Raw genomic sequence first — 24,479 nt, 5'->3', positions numbered from 1 at the left:
ATCTATAATTAGTACCAAGCATTGGATTGATGAGGATCAACGATTCGAAACTACTCAGACTGTGGCATTTCAAAGCTTATAGTTAACCACCAGGGGTTATAATTAAATCATTTGTGGCCCCCACATATGAATTAGAGGAAAGTAGAAGAAATATTTCAAAATAATAATAACAATAATAGAAATAATAAGGTTATTATAAATATAGTAATAATGATACTTAATACTATAAATGCGTATGGAGTTATATGACCCCAAATCTAACCATTGATTCTAGCTTAAATGGTCCCTTGGACCGTTTTAACCGTTGATGTTCAATCTCAGGAAGATATGACCACTAGATCGATGGGAAATCCATAAATAGGGCTCAAATCAAGTTGTGGGCCCCACCTAGGCATTTCACCGGCCTGACCATTGATCCTGGACCCTGCATGTCAACTTCCAAATGGAATGGACGGTGTCGATTAGCCCCACTACCCCTGTGAGACCCATTACAGGGCAGTGTGCGTGCGTAGCAAACGTGCACTCGAGGTGCACCAGATCTGTCAATACAGTCAGACCGTGTTGACCGAAAATTTCCAAATAAAGAGAGCATTCTCTCTTTTCTGCTCCCGCCTGCGGGCATTTTTTTAAAAACAGAGGGCGTCCGTCTGCTGCGAATGTGGCCCACCATCGTACCCACGTGCATGATCCGAACCATCCATTGTGTGAGCGTCGTGAGGCTGATAAAAAATCACAGAAGGAAGAGCACGTGTGTGACCACAAATCCAGTCGGTTACGGGCTGAGAAAAACCAACGTTTCCAAAAAAGGAAACTGTTCTCCTTGCCACAAGGGCAATCCGCGTGAAAAATCTCCCCTTTACAATCCCAGCCGTCCGTTCTAGATCAATCCTAGCCCCACGAAGCTAGGGTTTCTTGCAAATAGAGAGAGACCGCACCAACTGCAGGTTTTTCCCAAAAACGGCTGTTCCCTTTCCAAACCGAAACCCACCGCCTGAAGCTCTCCCAAGCTTCGAAAATCCTTACCTATAAGCTTCCTAGGGTCTGTGTAAACCTTCCTAAAGGGTTGGATTGGAGGGAAGGAGCGTGGTTTTCGAGACGCCATTAACGGCCATCTCTTTCTCCTTCAACCAATCCGCCCTAGGCCGTGACGAATCGGGGCTAGCTTTGCTCAGATGAGAGCTACTACTGCCAAGCATGTTGGGAAGCGCGGAAGGTGAGCCCTCAAGATCTGATGGTCTACACGAGTTTTGGAACCCTCACAAAGCAGAAGATTGATGCTCCAACGGCCCGCCTATCTACTACTGGAGCAGATGGATCTATTCACACCTCTGATCCTATGGTATAAGTGGCCCTGGATTGCGATTTATGGATTAGATCGTCCCAAGGACAAACCAAAATGGACATATTATAGTGCACACTATATCTCTTTATATACTCTCGGTATTTCGTATGATTCAATGCCTCTTACGAGAGAAAAGTTATCCCTTTTTATAGGAAAGGAAGAAGATGAGATGAGACCAGATTATCCAGTCTTCTCCCAATCTCCTATCCAAAATCAAATTCAAAATTGAATTTGAAATCTCAACCGAATGGAAAAGGTCGGAAGAAGCCACCCACTAGTGATTGCTCACCAGTGGGTCCCACTAGCCTACGTCCAACAAAGCGAAGGTCCTTCCGACCATTAGTTGAAAGAAATAAAGAAAAGGAGAAAACTGAGTAGTCATTGCTTGTGGTGGGTGTCGCTGCCGCACTCCCACTCGGGCTCAGTTCGAGTCGGACCGGCTCTGTTGGTTCGGGTCTTCTCCAGGCCTTGCAGGAGCTCCAACAAAAGAAGATAGAGGAGGGGATGAGAGAGAGAGAGAGAGAGAGAGAGAGAGAGAGAGAGAGAGAGAGAGAGAGGCCTATCGAGCAATGCACCGAGCTGACCCTGACAACTCGAATCGGGTCGGGTCAGGGTTCGCTGTTTGTGTGAGCAGGGCCTGCCGAGCTTGCTCAACTATCCTTCCCCAAATTTAATGGGGTGGTGCTATCCGAGTCGAGCCCTGGGATCCAGCTGACTCCCACTGCCATTCAATTAAGATCGAGTTAGACTCGGCCCGTGACTTGAGGCTCAAGCTGGCCTAACTGCAGCTGGTGTAGACGGCGCCGAGTCCACCCACCTCCCTCCGAGGAATACCTTCAGGCATCATCCAGGTGCATATTGCGAGTTCCAGAATCATCGGGTAGTTATGCAACAACGTCAGATCGCCATCGGGTCGGGACCGTTACAACGAGTCGAGTCAACTCGGTAGTCTTCAAGTTTTTGTTTCAATAAGCCCACCCTTGAATCAGCAATAGCCATGGATCCTCCAGGATCAGGCTATGGCTCGATGACTGGAACTCGGCTTCAACAATAAGCCTTAACTGAGTTGACTTGGCCGAGCAACTTGATCTCGGTATGAGTTCAATGTAGCGCAACTAGGTGGGTGTATCGGTTTGTGGTTCAGCTTGTACCGGCTTAGGGCGGATCACCTCAGCAACCTAACTTTTGTATAGATGATCAAATACTCGGGGCGAGTTAACTCGTTACCTATATAGTATGACCCGATAGCTCACCAAGTTCATACCTATTGCAAGGATAAACCCAGCAAGTGGACCCACAACAACCACCACATTCAAGTGGATAAGCAATCTATACACCTCCAATGAATATTGCACATCCAACTAATCCAAAATAGAGTAGTCCTGAAAAGACCTCAATCTAAATACCTGAATCAACCACCCTAATAAAGACATTCCAATCCTAAGCCATGACCATAACCATGAATAGAGTACGTGGCTTGGATCTGCGAATTTGTGGCCCAGGACAGGGCTCAATCCTAAGAAGCATACATATTTCCTAGCAACCCTAGATATGATTAGCCAATGGTAGATTATTTGTGCTCAACCTAGTTATTATAAACAAAATTGTAGTTAGTAAGCAGTAGGATTTTATTTAACTCTCTTAAATATTATCCTTAATAGTAGATCTTAGTATTTATTATCATCATTAGTGTTACTATAAGTATTACAATTATTTAATGTGGTTAACCATTGGTAGGTTAATTTTGCTAGTATTAGTTATTATAGATATTAGATATTAACATTCATCATGTTATTTCTATTTTGTCATCGTAGGTTATTGATAATAGGATTAGCGTTGTTAGTATTAATAGACAGTTATTGGTTATTTTTACTTCATTATAATATTATTATAAATTATTTATATGGGTTAAATTTCAAACTCTAAACCAAAGTCTAAGGTTCGATTAATGGATAAAACTTTAAATCTAGGTGACCCAAGCCATAGGTCATGATCCTGACCGTAGATAATATATGAAACTCAGATCTAACCATACAAATTTATAATTCGTGATAGGATTCATTTCTAAGGTCGCAAACACTTAGCGACACTAGAAGGTGATTCGGTTCATCAGGTGATGATTTCTTCCCCTTGAGCTTTCTATTTTTCCATTAGCTTAAGTTATAGTTTTATTTTAATTTATAAATGATATCTCCATTCTTTAACCATATGTGTTAATTGTTGGAATTGAGTTGTTACATCACATGCTTAATGTTTATCCTATATATTTAATTCATGCTATTGGATTACTTGCGGATTACTTTTGGGATTTAAACTAGTACATTAGCGGGAAGTCTCTATTTATAAATGTACACCCATACTTGGGATGTGACTCGATTGATGGTGATTGCAATGGACCTTCGATCTAGTGGTTATTGAGTGGTGGTTTAAATGGATCATTGATGTGGGCCTACCATCCAGGCTTGTTGTGTCTAAGTGGTTTTCAAGGATGTTCTTTTATCACATGGTTTTGATACTCACCCTATGTGGCTTATTTTGATATTACCTTATATGGCTTGTTTTAATATCACCCTATCCGGCTTTGTTTTGGGTATTTTCCTTATATGGATTTGATATTTTATATCATGTAACCATATGATGGTAAGCCCCATATATTGTAATATGATTGGCTCGATGGGTTTCCATTAAACATCCTAAGGTAGTAGTCTCATGAGCCAGGGATGGTGGTATGGTATGTATGCCCGAACTATCGGCCTACGCTGGTAACGAGCCCCCGTAGTGACCTTGAACTTATTGAAATTGGCTGATTATAACTGAACTAATAATGGTTTAACTAATCATGCATCCATGACATATTGGTAATGACGGGTGACTAATTCTGGATGTTGTAGCACGTGCCCTTAAGATCATCGGGGTATCGTTTCGCTAGCTCTCAAACCACCGACTATCGATCTATTATTCCGACTGGATGATTTTTCCAGGTCGATGATTGCATGGCTGACTAGCCCACTGTCCACACGAATGAGCATTCCTGGAGCGATGATTGTATTCACGCATCCATGCATCTAATAAGACCTACATCATGTATTATTTTGTATGTTTTGCTTTATAATTGTGCTTACCTAATGCGGCAGTGTGTAATCTTGAAGAAAATTCACACTGAGTTGGCCACTCATCCATCAAATATACAACCGTACAAGTAGTACAGGTGGCTTAAGTGATATGCAACTTTAGACTAATGAAGAGCCATTATGATGGTCAAGGATGCGTGGTTGTACTTGTCAAGGAAGTTGTGTGATCTTGTGGCTTTCGTTTATATATTTTCTTTTATATTTCTCATGTATATAAATCTTGTAATTGTTAACGTTGAGACATTGGTTTGCATAAGTCATTATGAGCAACCTCTTGTATATTCTAAATGTAATTGTAATTTTTCCTTTATGCTTATTTGTCCATTTTATGCTCATCTGCTTTATTTGATAGTTGAAAAAAAATATACTTGAATTTGACCACCCTTTAAAGTTAACACTCAGGTTTTTGGAAAACGAGTCATATACTCGGGTCCTGAAAACACGGGGTGTTACAGCTCGAGATCGCATTGGCCAACCAGCGCCAATCACGGATCTAATAGACACCTGCTATACCGTCTACGTGAATATCTCTGAGAAGCCAATCCCTTCTCTCTGAACATAATCCTTCGCTATCAACCCTGCTCTGTATCTATGTTGTGTCCTCCTAAAGATCCACTTGTATCAAACCGCTTCCTGACCCACTGAAAGCTTCATTAGTTCCCATGTGTCGATCTTATATAATGAGTCCATCACATAGTCACATTTCACTTCTCAGCACTAGGTTCACCTAGAGCCATTTGAATAGAAGACGGATCCCTTGTGATATTAGAGTCGTCCATGTACCTTGCCGATATCCTGCGATTATGTTGTGTGATTCTTCTCACAGGTGACTGCTCCACCTATTTTGTATCCTTGTCCACGCGTCTCAGCCTTCCTGCCCTGCCCACTCATGTGGTCATGCCCAACATGCCACACACGTGCAGAGGTGGAATTCTCTACAGCCACTACAACTCCACCTTTTGAAGTGCTCCCGATCAACCCATAAACATTATTGAGTTGTTGCGCGCTTTCATGATTACTCGTGCCTCCTTAGATACTTTAAGAGCACCATTAATACTTGTGAACTTGCAGCCCATTGCTTCAAGTACACCAAGAGAAATCAAATTCTTCTTCATGTTAGGAACGTGCCTCACATCAGTCAGGGTATACTTTGTCCCATCAAACATCTTGATGCGCACCGTACCAACAGCTACAACATTACAAGTAATGGCATTGTCCATAAACACCTGTCTACCATCGCACTCCCTATAGCTGGCGAACCAACTCCGATGAAGAGTCATGTGAAAAGATGTCCCTATGTGTAGAATCCACTCGTCCTTACGATCATCGTAAAAGTGTCTAATCGTAGACACAAACAAAACATCACCATCACATTTACTCGATCCATCTGACTTGGCAACATTGGCCTCCCTGTATGAAGCCTCAGATTTATCTCTCTTAGATTTAGAATTTGTACAATCCTTCTTCACATGTCCTCCCATCCCACAATTTCAACACTTTAACTTAACTTTGCCTTTGCCCATGGACCTAAATCTTGACCTTGAAGATCTTCTACCTTGCTCAGAATTCTTATCCCTCGTAATCAGTGCATTGGAAGATGTCCCCATGTCGTCGTTAAGCTTTTTCATGGCCTTCCCTTGAAGGGCTAAGATAACAGTATCGACACTCAGGGTTTTATTCATGGTGTACATTGTGTCCATGAATGACTCATACGACGCTGGAAGAGAATTTAGCAAAATACATGCTTGTTCTTCATCTTTCATTATTTCTTTCATGTTGAGCAATTTGCAAACCAATTTATGAAAGTTGCTAATGTGAACCTCCAGATCTCCACCCTCTGCCATCTTGAAGTTATACCACTGCTGCTTCAAGTGTAGGCGATTTTCAGAGGATTTTTTTCGCATAGACATCCTCTAACTTCTCCCATAACTTAGCCGCAGTTTTCTCTCTCATGACATTATAGAGAACTTTATCCGCGAGACATAAACAGATCGATGATAAGACTTTCTTATCAAGAATATTTCAATCATCTTCAGTTATAGTAGACTTTCACTCCTCAAGAGCACCATCTTCACCTTGCTTGATTAAGGAATTGATCATCTTGATCTTTCATAACTCAAAGTTATTTTTCCCCAAGTACTCCTCAATCTCATACCTAGTGCTTCTCATTATTGCTAATCTTGCAGATTCAGATCTGTGCCCCAATGATAGCTCTGATACCACTTGTTGGGTTTTGGTTTGCGGAATCACACAGATATGAATTTAGGATAACAATCCAATGGCATAAGCAAACACAAGAAAATACAAAGATTTAACATGGAAAACCCTTTTGGGAAAAAATTATGGTACAAAGAGATAGAATTCCACTATGAAAATAGAAATTACAAAGAGAAAGGTCTTACCCGAATCGAACAACCTCGAATCTCACCCTTGCTATACCCTTTAGAAACCCTAAAACCCTTTTATGAACCCTTAGAATACCTTTATAAAGCCTTACCACTTATTAGAAAGGCCCTAGGGACCCCTATTTATAGTTTAGGAAACTCCACTTATGTACTAACTTGGAATAGTCCGGAAACTGCCTCAAATTTACGCAGCCCGCATAGTCTGAGTAACTTTCGACTAGTCGAGACAGGGCTCTGACTGGTCGAAGGACCCCTTCGATTCGTCGAGCTTGTCCCTCAATTGTTCAAGCGTCCCGGAAATCCCAAACCACTTGTTGTTGGACTTCGAGTCGAGCAGGCTTCGACCAGTCGAAGGGACCTTCAACTAATTGGGCATCTCGGTGACCAAGATTTAAGACATCTGTTTTACAACATTAAACACTTCTACCACTTCAAATGTTCCCCCCATTTGTATTCATTACATGATCAATGCATGACAGGTAATGTGAATAAAATAATAATAATAACAAAAAGAAAAGAACAAATAGAGAAACTGATTGCATGGAATGCTCTTATATGGTTACACTTTTTTGTTTCAAGACAAAAAACTGCCCACCACATGATCCATCTGATGTAAAATTCAGGTTGCAGTTTTTACATGGTGAAGCTTACCTAATGAATTGATCATATCTTAATGACCTAGAGATAATGGGACCTATAATTCTACTCATGTGAGTAGCCTTGGAAAGGGTCACATAGGATAGGCATTGAAAAGGATGTCTCTAGCATGAGCATAGACATTAAAGCTACTCTTTTAAAGGCATGTTATGTGAAAAGAGAGCAAAGGAGGATTGACGATAACTGAGTCATGCATGTGGAACCCTCTATGAATTTATTCATGCTAGAGTAGGATGCTGCGCGGATGATGCCCAAAGAAAAATTTCAATCTATCAAAATATGGACCTCACATGTGAAAAGAGAGGCAAAGGATAGAAGAGAAGTAAGCCATGTACATTGAACCTCATATCGATTTATTCACGCTAGGTAGCATAGAAAGTTATGCAGATGGTGACCATTGAAAGTCCATTTATCAAAATGTTGGTCCCCTACATGAAAAGAGAGGCAAAGGATTGACGAATAGCGAGTCATGCATGTCGACCCCCTATCAATTTATTCATGCTAGTGTAGAAAATTGTGTAAATGGTGATAATGGAAAAACCTCCATCTATCAAAATGTGGACCCCAGACATAAAAAAAGAGGCAAAGGATTGACAAGTAGTAAGTCATGCACGTCGATCCCTCTATCAATTTATTTATGCTAGTGTAAAAAGCTGTGCAAATGGTGACTATGGAAAAACCTCCATTTATCAATATGTGGACCCCACACGTGAAAAGAGAGGCAAAAGATTGACGATTAAAAAGTCATGCATGCCGAGCCCCTTATCAATTTATTCATGCTAGCATACAAAGCTGTGCAAATGGTGATCATGGAAAAAGTTCCATCTATCAAAATGTGGACCTTATACGTGAAAAGAGAGGCAAAAGATTGACAAGTAGCAAGTCACGTATGTCGAACCCCTATCAATTTATTCATACTAGTGTAGAAAGTTGTGCAAATGGTGACTATGGAAAAGCCTCCATTTATCAAAATGTGGAACCCACAAGTGAAAAGAGAGGCAAATGATTGACAAGTAGCGAGTCATGCACCTCACACCCCATATCAATTTATTCATGGTAGTGTATAAAGATGTGCAAATGGTGACTATGGAAAAACTTCTATGTATCAAAATGTGGACCCCACACGTGAAAAGAAAGCAAATGATTGATGAGGTGCGAGTTATGCTTATTGAACCCCTATCAATTTATTCATGTTAACGTAGAAAGTTATGTAGATGGTGTGTCACATTACGGCTTTGGAAACCTGAGTTCACTTGACTTAGTTGCCGAGACAAGGGTGTAAGTCGATGGGGGGAGGAGATAATATTATACATATAAACATAATAATCATCACTAATAGTAAACTTAATTAATCATCATAGATCTAGTCAAAAGTATCAATTATCTAATGGCTAATATCCAGGACTAGTTCATTCATCATTATTTAAAAGAAATAAATATAAAATGAAAAATTCTTTATTATCGCAGCAAATCTCCAAGTTTACGCCTCTCAAACTCATCACTTCACACGCAGAGACTTCAATTCATTTCCCTATCCTGGATGGTTTTTCAATCAACAAAATGAGCTAACAGCCTAGCAAGTAGTTGTACGCATGATTCACAACATATGCATGATACAAGTGCATATACAAGAATCTTAGTATGCCACATTACCACATAAACAATTTCTTTACTAAACAATCATTGTTATAACCACGCACAACGTTCGGTCTGCCAACACTTGTCCGACCAAGATCTATATGAGCCTAACACGAGTTTACTCACATCCTGTGTGAATACTAGCTTTAGGTATCTCACGTACCATGTGTAATTGTATAGTCTGACAATGAGTGGCTAACTCTACAGATGGTCAAACTTCTTCCTCAGCCTCAACCGTAGTCCAAAGAGGAGGCCCTATTGGTACCAACTCGGGTTCCATTGGGAACTCTGCCTAATAATTTAAGGTATAACTCGATCCTCAAGTTGTTTTGTGTTCTTAGAAAGACACATCAAATACAAGGTAGTTGCCTACTTAAACAGATTTGAACATATTATAAAAGTTAAGGAGTAAGCATGTAATGCTATGTAATGCATGCGGACAAATTCATTTATGACAATGACTACTTACCTATAACGTCCATTCCTTATTCGATCATTTTGATATTTTAATCATTTCTTCATGGATTTGATGATTGCACTCGATCAGGTCTACGATACATAAAAAATTACAATTTTTTAGTCATGGCTAGAATACAAGGATGAAGTTAATTTCTTCCTTAGTATTCATTTTCTTAAAACACTTGAAAAAATGAGTAAGATCTTAAGACTCTTACATTACTCCATTAAATCGGTCAATCAAGTTAATTTACCATGTTTCTAACCATAAATCAAAGGTATTAATCTTTGTTAAGCTTGACTTATAATCAAGATCTACGTTAAAGACAATTGGATGTTTAGATCCATCCAATCTAATAATTTATTTTCCACAAATGTGGCCAATGGCCCTGATTGATATTTGATCAGATGATCCGGTATAACATTAGATCAAGTAGATTTTTAATTTTCTTAAATCTAATCTCTTAATTGATTTTTTAAACCTTTGATCAACGGTTGAATTGGACCTGATCGTTGATTTAACGGTACAGATCATTATTATAATCTTTTTCCTAAATTTAATAATCTTGATCTATATTTATAAGGTCTTCAATCCATATTTATATTTAATGAATAAAATTTCTAAAGATACGGTTAATTTTATATGGGGCCTACTTTTACACTAAATGTTTATAATGAATTTTTTACTTAAAGAAGTATAACACAATATAAGATATGAACAACACAAATAATTTAATATGACATAAATGATCTTGTGGTGGGGCCTGCTTTTAGAGAGATGTTAATTTTCTTTTATGTTGGCCCACTATAATTCTAATAATGAGATCTTGCAACCAAATAATTCATTTATATTTTAAAAAATTTTAAAAATAAATAAATAAATATTCAAATCTAGATGAAAAAAATTCATACGTACAAAATCTTATAGAATGGTGGGGCCAACCTTTACAATTCCTTATGTCTACACATGGGGCCCATGCATTTGCCCACGTGAGGCAATGTGTGGGGTACCACATTGTTGCCTACATGACAATGTGTGAGGCTCACACATGCTAACCTCATGGTTAGCTGATGATTAATCTCAGTTTTACACTATGTGGGATCCACTTAAATTAGATCTAAAATATCTAAGAGATTAGTATTAGAGCACTCACTTGATAAACGGTTTGGATCAGAAGGTAAGCTCATATAATTTTTTTTTAATTTCTTTCTCTTTCCCTCTCTCTATGAGTGTGTACGAGAAGTGGTTTGGCATGCCTTATATAAATGAGTCAAAGCCCTCATACATTAATGTATATAGACATGTAACATGTGATAAACACATGTTAAGTGCATATAACTCTCATATTAAGGGTGAGAGGTTTCAGGGTGGATGAGAGTGCAAACAATATGTGCGCATGTGTTATGGAGATGTGGGTCCCACAAGTACAATCTTCTTGATCTAAGTGCATGATTAGATTATTTATACCTCATACCTTCTTGTAAAAAACGATTTCTTGATTAAAATGACCATATTTAATTGTAGGAAAATCACAAGTGTTCGTAGAAGAGGCGGTGCACCAATTATTATACACACGCATTCATGTGAAGTAGAGTGTATTAATCGAGTGTGTACATGTTATGATTGTGTGGGACATACCAAAAGTTTCTATATCCAACTATTATATTGAAATGAAGTTTTTATTATAAAGATCATGGAAAAAATAATTTCCAAGTAAAAAAAAAAAACTTATATAATACCATGAGCCATACTCAAATATCATGGTTTAATATACATGGATAATTTTTCTTATTTTACATATGTTAAAATAATTAAAAATTATGGTCTTCAATATTTACTAGAGTCATGAAATAAGAAGCAAGTATACACTGCTAGGGTCCATAACATGCTAAAATTGACGGTTCAAGAATTCTTGGCTTTAGATCTAAGCTTTTTATCCTTGTTAAAGTCAAGATTTTTAAATGACATATATTTTCATCTAAGGATTTGAGAAAAATCCTCATTTTGGCTTCCAGTATGAATAATTAGAGCCATAAAAAAGAGGTAACCTGGTAATAGACGAACTATCAAAATTTGACATAATAAAGCTCAAGATCTAACTCAAGGAGATTAATCCAAAAAAAAAAAAAAAAAAAAAAGAACAACCCGCTCCGATACCACTTGAAAAGGATAGCTTAAGAAGTCTTAGATGGGGTGTGAATAGGACTATGCCAAATAATCGAATAAAGTGCTAAATAATAAATAAATCGGAGATTTCAATTGCATAAGTATTGAGATTCTAAATTATTTGTAGGACAACCTTATTTCACGAATTTCTTTAAAATTAAAACCCCAAACTTTGTAAAAGTAAATAAAAATAAATATTACAATCATTCACCATTTTAACATAAAATAAATGATAGCCATTTACCACATAAAAATAAAATCATTCACCACATAAGTCAAAGAATTATAGTAGTCCGGTGTGTTAACAATTGTTCTAAAATAGCCACACCTACTCCACTCCCAAAATTACTCTCTATGTAATCTTCGCTTTCACTATGAAAAAGGTTTTCTTAGGGTCACCTTAAAACCTAATACAATTCTTGTGATTTTACCGGGCCACAATCGAACCCCTCACTGAGATTTTTAGGCTATCTCAGACAAAACTTACACTGAGATTTTCTGGCTATCTCAGAAAAATCAAATAAATACTTGAAGGTATACTTATCTTCATTGTAGAAGATGTATCAGAAGCTATCGTCGAAGAACCGCTTTCTTGAATATCGATTGTTTGATGTTCAGGCAGAAAGAAAGGGGTCCATGGTTCTATTGATTTTAATTAAGTTCAAACCAATGACTAGTTGAGTTAATTCCCTTAAATCTCAAAAGAAGAGTATAATTTACTCTCTTTAGAATCAGAATGGAAAGATCTGAGATTAAGGGAATTAAACAAAAGCTACAAATAAAATTTATAAATACTGTTCGAATAGCTTGCTAATAAGCAGAACTTCTCTATCTCTTACAGAAGAGTTTTGATAATAATAATTGATATTTCGGACTGGGAGAGGAACTCAATTTATAAGTAAAGAAGTTGAATCTTCGACTATCCCAAGGTAGTCTTCGACTAGCCCAAGCAGACCGGATTCTGTTTAACAGATTTCAGATCACTCGAGATAATATCTATCCAAACTTCGACTAACTTGAGGACCAGCTGGTCGAAGATCCTAAAATCCAAAATGATTTAGTTGCTGGACTTGGAGCCAAATTTTCTCGGGCTAGTCAAAGTTCAAGCTTCGACTAGTCGAACCAAAAATTCAACCAGTCGAATTTGCAACCAAAAAATGGTTTTGCTTAACTTGGACTGGCTGAGAAAAATCAGATTAGTTAAACTAGACCTTAGGCTGGTCGAATTCCAAGCGAACATAAATATAAAGACCCAATTTAAATAATTTTTGAAAGCACCTAAACCTAAGGCCTTTCTAGGGTTTTATACTACCTAAGATATGTGAAATATCTGAACTTCTTTGTCTTGAACTTGATTACGGACTTCATCTTGAATTTCAAGCTTGATTTATTTTTGAATATTAGGTGATCTTTAGCTAGATCTTCTCTTACGAATGTACTAGTCTCGAGCTTAATCTTCTCTTGATCTTGAGCGTGATATTTTATTGATCTTGGACTGGTCTTGAAGATCTCTTGTGAAGTTGTTTTGACTATACAAAATTTGACAACTAAAGTGCTTTAATCATTTTAGCACTTACAATCAGTCAAATCCACAATTAGGTGGGCCACACTATAAGGAACAATGGAGATACAATGCCGATCATTTTGGATGGAGAAAAAAATCAACATGAGCCAAAACTCAAGCACAGCACACTGCTTGAACGTTTTAGGAGTAATTTTACATTGTTCAAGTTGGTGTGGCTTTAAGTTCTCTATCAAGTTCGCATTTTGTATATTGTTTCAATTAAAGCTCTCACCTTACGAACCGAAAGGGTTTACATATAGATCATGGTGCGGCCCACAGAGGTTGAGGGTTTTAATGGACAACTCTGGACAAGTTTCCTTGCGCCTAGCCCTTCACCGGCTACAACATGTGTTAGAAGGAGCTGTATAAACAAAAGCTCTATAAAGCTCACCATGATGTCTATGTGGCATCCACTCCAGCTATCAATTTCTCCTTCCCATGTTATGTGTCATGATGCCAAAAATGAGGTGAATCTAAACCTCAAGTGGACCACACTATCGGGAACAATATGGATAAAAACGCTTACCATTGAAACCATTTTGGGCCCACTTGATGATTATATGCCATCCAACTCATTAATATGGTGATTTCCAGATAAATGAGGGGGAAAAATAGCATATCCACAACTTTTGTAGCCGAAGAAGGTTTCAATGGTTGGCATTCAATTTAACTGTTTCTTATAGCAGACCCACATGAGTTTTGAATCCTTCTATTATTAAGCAAATGTACTAGCTAACATGAGCTTGAGCAACCGAGTGACTATAACACAAACTTCACAATAGGCCCCACAAAGCTTTTTATTACGACACCTTTCATCTCTCTCTGGGCACCAATTTCCTGTGCCCCTACCCATGGGAAGTTCCTGTGGTTGGAAGCTACATGAGGCCTATGGAGATACGCATAAGATATCCAACTCTATCCATCATTTTTCGAAGCTAACAATAGAACAGGAGTTCAAGAATCAAGTATATCCAAAACTCTGGTGGATGATGCCACAAGAAACTATGAGGATTGAATGCGCACCTTTTGAAACTTTACAGGGCCGCGAAAGTTTTTTTTTTTTTAAATCATAATGATATTTGTGCCTACAGTTTATTCCAGCAGTAATATCCTTTATATTTGAAAGGCATGTAAATATCATGTTGGTGGATTTTTCTATTCTCACTATTTCCTGCAGCGTGGTGCACCTGAATTTAAGTCCCATTCCGTTTCCAACCTGATTATAATCCAAACCCTCTTATGAGAAACTGGACCTGACAAGACGCATTAATGCACCGAATCAAACTAAATTTGGATCTAATAGCTCCGTTGTGCAATTCGATCCTGATCAGTTGATAACAATGATGAAGAAATCTGACTGGGTTAACTTATCAACATATACGTGGGAAAAATAGGGGCTTCAACACATGCAACATTATCGGACACATTTAAGAGATTTGGTACATTTATTAGTTGAGGGTGAGGTTCTCACCATGAACATAACCTTTTCCAAAAAAAACATTACCTTCTCAAGTGGGCCATGTTCAAACACTCCAAAACTCAACTGCTCCATCAATTAATTAGCTTAAATATTTAATTGGGACCCACCTGCTTACAATTCCTTGCCGTATGGGATACGGTAATTCTGAAACTTTGCGAGTCTACTTTATAACTCATACTGTTTGCTAACTATATATAATTCATGAACCCAGTGATAAAAGAAAAGAAGAGGGCAGTCATTGGCCAAGAAAAAAAAAAGAGGAGTCCATAAGACCCGTTGTTTGAATATATTGGCATAACGTGCTTGACGGGCTGAAAGTTGTTGCTTGCTTGACTTGAAATATTTAGTGTGGATTTTTCTAAATTTCCCCTCACCATCCATTACTATCATACAGCTATAACCAACCATCTTCGGTGACTTTTCTACAGCTGTAACCAACCATCTTTGGTATTCTGGAGCCAATGCTACATTAAGCAACAGTATTCAGAATTATTTTCTTTTTAATAGTACCTAATTTTCAATGCATTGTTGAGTTGTTTTACTGAGAATTCCGACAGCATCTGGAAATTAAAGTGCGTTTGCCCTACATCCAATGGCCACAGTCAAAGTCACGCATATGTGCTGTGACGCATGTTTGCTTAGGAAGTGCTCCTCTTGGATCAATGGTTTAATTTTGTAAGATAGAGATGAAAAGTGGACCACTAGATATCACAAATGATACTCATTGATGTAATCAGAAAATCAATATTTGGAAATAGGGTCCAAGACTCCATTAGGTGGGCCACATGTGATCATGTGGTTTAGTTATGACTATTTGATTATTCAGATTCAGCGATTCAATGAGTTTCATTACAGTTGTGACCATTGTAAATAAGTTTGGGGCGGGACGCTTGAACGATGGTCCCTATACATGATTATTAAGCCGGATATGGAAACCTATGGTCTGAAGACCCTAGTGGAGAGAAGTGTAATGGGTAAGCTTCTTTAGCCCTCTTTCTTTCTTGTATGTATATATATTGGTCCCCTCACCCACAAATGAGAAAAAACACTAGTTCCATTTACGATTCTCCTAAAGGTGCAAGTTTTGGCAACCCACCGTCTCTCTTCCAGAGCACAACTCATGATCGTGATTAATGGTGGAATCCACCTCCGTTAGTGGTAGCAACAAAAACAGGGGTGAAAACCCCATTTAGATCCATCTTCTCTGCCCCGTTTGCGTCGACTATCGTGTGGGCAAGGGGTTGTAGTAGCAATTGTCAGCCTCATTAAGCTTTAAAAACATGAGGGGCACAGCAAGGCGGCAACCCTGTTTATGAGATTAGACAGCCATGGCCATCAACGAAAGGGACGACCGCCCGCCCTTGGCCCATTCCCCCTCTCCACTTCCAGCGTCAAGTTCGACAACCACCAATAATGGCAAAAATCCATCTTTTGATTGACGATTGTCGTAGCCGTTAATGGTGATCCCATTGCTAGCATACATAGTTTCAGATTCAGTAATGGAGAGCTCGATCGAGGCTGGGGCATGGTGACGACGCTTGATTACGTCGTTTGGTTGGTGGATGGTGGTAGAGATGGGTGTCAGCGCATGGACAAGTAATGATGCGGTTAGGGTTTTGGCCGGTCGTGAAGGTCATTACATCTAGAATTTTTTTATACGGGTCTCCTGTTTTTGGCAAGGAGTTGTGTGTACCTTTCACCGTTGGAGGTGCTTTTATTTATAATTGAAGAGGGGCGGTGGCGTAGAGGATAATTTCCATGTTTAGTAGGAACGTATTGTAGAGGAATTCATATCCTAAACATGTTGTGGGTATATCTGAGATCCTCGGCTGAGATCTCGAGTAAATCCGTATTGCAGTCGTCTTTCAAGATCCTCGGCTAGGATCTCAAGTAGGTACGGTTGGAATTAGATCGAAACTAATAGAAGTGTGTGGTAAGAGTCCGAGGTGGACGATCGTTTCCAAGAGGGGTTTTGCCTACCCGGATTCTCCAACGAGTTGTAGTTGAGTTTTCCCTTGGCATTTAGTAGGTTATCGACCTGCTGACTTGCCTTTGGGAGTCGTATCCGAAGCATTGAGACCAATCTCCTTTCCTTAGCAGAATATGAACGAGATATCGGGGATGAAAATCCTCTTCATTTTGTCGTACAACGTGGGATCGTACTTCGTGGGCCTTTACTAGGAGATGTTCTGAGTAGTAGCTCAGAAATTGATGGGACTTTGGAGGAGCTCGGGATCGTTCAACGAAGTACGACAGAGTGCTCTTCTTTAGCCGTTGAGGAGCTCCTCGGTCATGACTGGTATTGGCTGACCTCCTCGTGTTGTTGATGTATGTCCGATTTGGTCTCTTCTTAGTGGCCAGTCCATTTTTACCCATAACAATATTCGTGACTATGATTTATCGCACTTCGAAAAGTATAAATATTATGTTGACTATCATGATTCAGTATCAATGGTCTCGATGGACCGGATTTGACAAGCGTTGCTCATAATTATCCAACAGTAGTGTTTTGAAATTTAATAGGGCGTCCATTAGGAACTTTTAAAACAAATGTATTTTATAAAATATTTTCACAAATAAAATAAAATATTCTGGTTTTTCAGAGATCAGTGTAACTCAAGTGGGAGAATGTAAGACTCCATTAGGTAGGCCACACATGATCAGCGGATTAGATCTTACTGTTAGATTATTCAGATTGAGCGATTTAATGGGCCTCACTACAGTTGTGATAATTACAAATAGGTTTGCGGTGGGTCGCTTGAACCGCGGTCCCTATACACGGTTTTTAAGTCGAATATGAAAATCTACGATGGGGAGACCTTAGAGGAGAGAAGTGTGATAGGTAAGCTTCTCTAGCACTCTTTCTTATATATGCAAGTCTTAGTCCCCTCATCCACATATGAGAAAAAAACCTTTGTTCCATTGAAGGTTCTCCTAAAGGTGTAAGGTATGAAAGACTAAGATCTCTTCTCGGCGAAATTGTAGCAATGGAAATGTCTTCCTAATTAAATATGCTTTTAAGATTAAAGCATTAAATCTTCATTATTGATGCATAGATGATATGTTAATTCAATAATATAGAAATAACAAGGGATTCATCACATCCGTCAAGAAAGTCTAATTAAGCCATACTTCCACATTATATCATGGATAAAGGGAAAGTGGGCTCCACTTTGTTGTGCACCATAAATGCCTCTACATGAATGTACATTGGGAATATATGAACTTTACATCAATGGGCCCATTGTAAGTTGCACAATTCAATCAAAGATAAGGTCATAAATGTGATCGTGGACTTATATTCAGATTTCTTGTGTGATTATGAGGTGTCGGCATGCCAGAGTCATACTTAACTCAATGTTTGATTGAACGTTGGTGACACTTATGTTGACATAACTACGTAAGACCAGATTCAGAAATCTTGCTGTCAAGTTGGCCATCGGTTGTAACAACGATATGACAATTTGTGATAGGGTAGGGGTGAGTCCTTCCTGATGGATTCTTTTTTACTTGTATTTAAGGACTTATTTTTCCATTACTGCTTGTGAGCAATATATATTCCCTAAAAGATTAAAGATAAACAAATAAACTAAAATAATCTAAATAATGCCAATTTTTATTAATTATGTAAATGTGGCTCATTACAATCAACAAGTAAAAATAACTAGAGACAAAAGAATTATACTTAATTAATTCATTAGTGAGAACAGATAATCTAGAAGGATGGTCGACAAGATGTGACCAGAAAAGGTGATCGCCCAAGTAAAAACTTGTTGACGGGATCTAGCAACTTAGGGTTGTGGATGTTTAATCTAATTCTACAATACTGTAGTGATGGCGCTGGACAGTAGCAATCTATACTAAGACTAAATTATGCTAAGATACAGGCTAAGATAAAGGTATGGGTCTCGAGCTTTTCATCGTGTACTCCTTTTATAAGTTTTTGAGATGACCCGCACATTCCTTCGTATCGATAGATGCGATGGGATATTTAACATTCTAGTTTTAACGGCCGTTCAAACATGTGACACGTGGCGACACAGGGTTCGTGTTCTACCATCATGCACATTAATACGAGCGTCAAAAATTTCCTAGCATAATTATTAGTTTTAATGCAGAGTTAAACCTGATATTTTGATTTGCTTTTATATGATTACATTTTCATTTACAACTATTCTTTCACAATCTCTACTGACTTCATTCATACTTCTTTCCTCCAGTCGGCTTTCTTCATGGCTTCCTCTTCGAAGGATTGCAAAATTGAACCTGAATATGCTGCTATGAAAATCCTAGCTTGGACATGCTTGAGCAAGTCCCTACTCGTCTCAGTGACTCCATTCAGCCTAACAATTTGATTCCCTATTCGTCCTTGTCCATTGAAGTTCTCATGTTTGGTCCTTCCTTGACTCCCACTACAATTAACCGTCGGCAAAATAAAGGTTTTTAATGGTGGACATTTAGTCACTACTTTTTTCTATGGTGTGGTCCACCTGATATTTAGATCTAACTCATTTTTTACGTCAATACTTAAATGATCTTAAGAAATGGATGAGCGGCTTGGATAAAATACATACATCATGGTAAGGCCCACAGAGCACCGGCCACCATCCACCTGTCTAGTGGCAGTGTCACTAGCCAGGATGTGGATTGGCTAGTCAGCATGCCACTACTCATTGATTATAGACTGTGCTCTACGGGCCCATCATAATACATGCGTTTCATCCACTCCATCCATCCATTTTTCCTAATCATTTTATGCAGTGAGCCAAAAAATGACTTAGATCCAAATCTCAAGTGGACCACATTGGAAATACACCATTAAAAACTTATTGGGGCTCACAAAAGTTTTGGATCAAGCTGAGATTCATTTTTTACTTCATCCATGTTTGTATAACCTAATTAACGGGTTGGATGCAACATTAGAGTGGGTCCCAGGAGGTTTTCAATGATGGACATTCAATCAGTATTGTTTTCTAGTGGTGTGGTCCACTTGATATTTAGATCTGTCTCATTTTTGGGATATATTCCTAAAATTATATAAAAATGAGTGGATGGAGTGGATAAAACACATACATCATAGTGGGGCCCATAGAGCAAGTGGCAGCGTCACTAGCCAAATTCCTATATAAAGCAACTGAACGTGTTAGTTTTGGATATGATGTAAAATGGTGGTGACAGGTTCATATCACTAGTGGCAATGATGGAGGGTTATCCAGACCGTCCAAATGGTGGTTCACTTGTAGATGTTTAATATATATACTTGTACCCATATAAGAGCATCTTGACTATATATTAAATGGCCCTTACATGTACAGCTTGAAACTTATGCCATGTTATAAATGATGAAAACCTCACATTTAAAAATACTGATAATAAAAGGCTCTTCCGAAGCGGATTGGCTGGTGTTCCACACACCAGCTATATAGCTGCTGTAGGTACGTGTTGTGCAAAGACGAGCACTGACGGTCCTCGAGCTCTGAGTTGTACCAACGGTTCAAAGGAGATCAAAGTTACATGGGACCCACAGTGATGTATTTATTATATCTCCACCGTTCATCTATTTTCAGAGATCATTTTAGAGCATTATACAAAAAATGAATCATATCCAAAGATCATCTGGACCACACCAAAAATAGCAGCAGAGGTAATGATTTTCACCGTTAAAAAATTGGTAGGGCCCACCATAACATATATTTTCCATCCAATCTGTTCATAAGGTCATAAAGACCTGAATTAAGAGGAAAAACAAATTTCATATAGATCCATAACGTATATTTTCCATCCAATCGGTTCATAAGGTTACAAAGACCTGAATTAAGAGGAAAAACAAATTTCATATTGATCCAAAACTTCTGTGACCCCAAAAAGGGTTTCAATGGTAGATGTTCAATCCCCCCACTGCTTTTTGCAGTGTGGTCCACCTGATAGTTAGATTTGTCTTATTTTTCGTCTCAAGACACATACCTCGTGATCAGACCCACGGAACTTGCTGATGTCAATACAGCAGCTCCACAGCTGGTGTGAGTTACACTGGCCAATCCGCTTCCCTTAGATTGGCTGGTGTACCACACACCAGCTATATAGTTGGTGTATTGATGTAAGTTCTGTGGGTTCCATCATGAGGTATGTGCTATATCCAAACTGTCCATACATTTTTTGATCTCGTCATAGGGCTTGAAATGAAAAATAAAACAAATATAATGATCAAATGGACCACACTGAAAAAAGCAGTGGAGGATTGAACGTCTTCCATTTGAAACCCTTTTGGGATTCACAGAAGTTTTGGATCAATATGAAAAAAAAAATTTCCTCTTCATCCTGTCACAAATCTAGAATATATTTCTCCTTCCTTTCCTCTAGACCTCGAATAACTTCTCTTCCACAACCACTTCTTAAAATGGAATGGGTGGCCTTCCCCAGTATGAAGCATAAACTCTATCCTAACCCGACTCCTGACCGGATACTATAGCTAGAGAGGGTCCAATCCAAATTAGACCGTCTTCGGAGACAAATTAGAATCTTTTTCTCTCTCCAACTCTCCTGCTTTGACACAGCCATGCATTTTCATCTGGTAGCTGCGACGGTCTATTTTTAGAGTCGGTCGACCAACACTTTCCATTTCCTTTTTAGATTTATGAGTCCCACTATTCTTAATGTTTCTGTCCCGGTTGGTCTACTAGCTATAGGGTAATATCTAAACCGTTCATTAAGTTGGCCTCAAAATTTTGTTGGTTCTTCCATATGATGGGACCCACCTACTTATAATTCCTTGTTGCATGAGATCTCATATCCAACCTTAACATTTTCCAAAGTCACTTCGCCATTGAGAATACACTTCTTGGAGTCGTCTTTTCCTGTGTATGCTAGAACCTGTATGCATATGACAACCATTAGAGAATGCTCATTTCTTGTATCTTGATCCTGTGACCATTAGATGTAAGGGAGAAGGAAAATTACCTTCGGACCATCTCCAGTCACACCAAGGTAATCTGAAACTGGTTTCCCAACATCCACATTGTCCATTTCCACATATACAAAGATGAGCTGCAACAGAACCAGAAACCATCACAAATGACAGGGTTGGTGCTTATAGGTTCAGTTTTGGAAAGTAGGATGGCACTGACACAGATATATCCTATTAGATTTTCTTAAAGGCACTAAAAAGCTACCATAAGCAATTAAAAAACATGGCAATCAATTGGAACTCAGCTGAGTTGACTCAGTTTTCCGCGCGTCAAGCACCAATTCCAAGCTGCAAATTTATCGGATCAGGGTTCCATTGACCTGTCTGAATTAACTCAGGATTCCAAAGGATAGGTTCCAGGTTGACCTGATCTAACAAAGTTAAAAATGGAAATAAATTTTAAAAAACTAGAAACACCTTCTTTAATTGTAAATTCCACGATTTACCTTTCCCTTGAAAAGTTTTGCTGCCTCATGGTGGACAAACTTCAGTGCAGGGGAATGATCCTCCCTAATGTTTGCATTCTCTATTGTGGCATCAGGGAAGCCATTAATCAACTTTTTCTCCATTGCCCTTGTGTTTCTGTCATTTGGTCCATTATCCTAGGCAAATTCCATATGCCATGGGTCATGCCTAGTTCATTATCGGATCTCATGTGTGCTTGGCACGGGGGTGGAGCTGGCAGTGACTTCAAAGTTCTTTGGAGCCTGGTGGTTATGGTCGTTCTGTGGAGGAAAATTGGAAAGAAAGGAATCTCCAAACCTTCAACAATATCTTTTGCCCTCAAGAGTTTTCGGGTTGGTCGTCGGGGACATCAAGGACTGGGCTTTAGTAATATTCAATCTTCAAAAAGAAAAACCTGGAAAAACCAAAAAATAAAAATAAAAATCCCAAGAACCCCCATGTAGTACTTTCCAAGAAGATTCCTCTCTTTAACAAATCTTATCCTTAGAGTAAGCAATTACAATCTTGTCCTTGCATCCTATGACTGAGATTTTTACAACATTTCTTGCCAATACCCTTCTTAGTGCATTCTTAAATAAATAAATAAACCTCTTTTTAATTCCCTTTTGATTCTTTAATTTCCCAAGCAAATGGCCTTGAATTTTTCAAAATTTAAAATAATGAAATGATGTTGCAGTTTAGAGAGAAAAAAAGATAGAAATCGAGAGAAATTGCTTGAATTCCAAAGGAGAGTCCAAGGAGAAGAAGACCAAGGAAGAGAGTAGATTAAAGGAGTGTGGCACAACTAGATTTTGTAGTGTGAGATTCTACTTTGAGTAATCAAAAGCACCTTGAGGATCTGAAGCATTGAAGCTACAGCAAAGATCATACCAATGAATAGAAGAGATGTTTGGACCTAATTCAATGATCCAATTGGTTTTTGCAGTCCACCCATTGAATCAAAGGCCCCTGATTGATCAGGTATGTGGAAACAGGTGTTCTGTCAGTTGGTAGAAGGGAGTGTCTGAGCCTGAGTGATTACTAGTCTTGGGCTAGTGGATTGTTGGGATAACTCCCACAATCTTAGATATTTTCTTTTGCACTTTCTTGTGATTGCTTTCACAGCAATTTCAGATCTAAATCTGCAGAAGATCATGACTAGAATCGGCCCAGAATTTATCCATTTGCATCAATTCCCCAAGAAAAACTCTAGACTTGTGTTTCATACTCTAGCCCGACTAGTTATTTAGAATCTAAAGTCGAACTTAAATGGGATACAAAGTCAACTTGGAAACATTTGTTTGAGAAATATTTTAAAATAATAAAAATTTTCTTTGAAGCTTTAAGATAACAAAACTTGTGCATATACTTGTCAAAAAGGGAAAAAGAGAGATTATTAGAGATCAAGTAAAAGAATCATAAAAGCTAAAAAGCTTTTAATCTAAGGCTATCCAGGTCGAAATGGAAAATGGATTTACAAGTGCATGTAGACACATAAACACAGAAAATGAAAAGAACAAGAGTTCATTAGATGCATATGGAGAGTCATGTCAATGCACACACCCACCCACATACATGCACAAAAACAGAGATTCAGATGATGAGTGTTAAAGAGATTTTCAAAAATTCCAGAGAAAATACTAGTTTTGAAGAGAAGAAAACATTGATGTGTCAAAGTGGGAGAAAGAAGAAAAATGGGAAAACAAATATAAACACGCAGCCGACTAGTACAATGAAGTAGAGTGATATAGCAATTAGCAATCAAAGAAAAACAGGATGACTGTAGACAAATAACTAAAGCTGCATACCTTCAGCAAGCGCCATATATCAGTGAGTGAAAAAACAGCCAGCTTAACTTGAGTCAGAAAACTGAAAATGTCAGCGTATAGTTTAAGTGCATCTATGGTCAAGACAATGCTGACTGGCCAATCTACTCTGTAACCCAAAGTGATAAAATCAAAGGCATGGACACCTGCAATGATGACATAATAAAAGCTCAATTACAATGAGAGAACAACACAAAGGACAGTTAGTCAGTAACCATAAAATGCATTAAACTTATGCTGAAAAAACTGTCAAAAAGGTAAGAGAAATATACCACCGGCAGAAGTTGGTGGGAGCATCATGCCTTGTCCTTTCATGGATACAAATAACCTTTCCTCGTATTGGTCACTCTCACATGAGGACCTTTGCAGTGCCAAATCAAGGAACGTACTGCAAAGTCAAGGAAC

General features: G+C 38.4%; 1 long non-coding RNA gene across 1 annotated transcript; it reads right to left on the bottom strand.

Annotated features, from left to right (window-relative positions):
- Positions 1-20,624: 20,624 nt before the first annotated feature.
- On the bottom strand, positions 20,625-24,462 carry LOC131255880 (uncharacterized). Its single transcript, XR_009176504.1, has 5 exons — positions 24,347-24,462; positions 24,057-24,220; positions 22,251-22,663; positions 21,798-21,959; positions 20,625-21,710 (listed from the first exon to the last, which is right to left on the bottom strand). It is a non-coding gene; the product is annotated as an uncharacterized LOC131255880 (long non-coding RNA).
- Between the last annotated feature and the right edge of the window lie 17 nt (positions 24,463-24,479).

This window comes from Magnolia sinica, chromosome 9 (assembly GCF_029962835.1).
Source record: "Magnolia sinica isolate HGM2019 chromosome 9, MsV1, whole genome shotgun sequence".
Classification (NCBI taxonomy): Eukaryota; Viridiplantae; Streptophyta; class Magnoliopsida; order Magnoliales; family Magnoliaceae; genus Magnolia; species Magnolia sinica.
The sequence above is the reverse complement of the archived record's forward strand: the minus strand, read 5'-3'. Positions and strand labels throughout refer to the sequence as shown.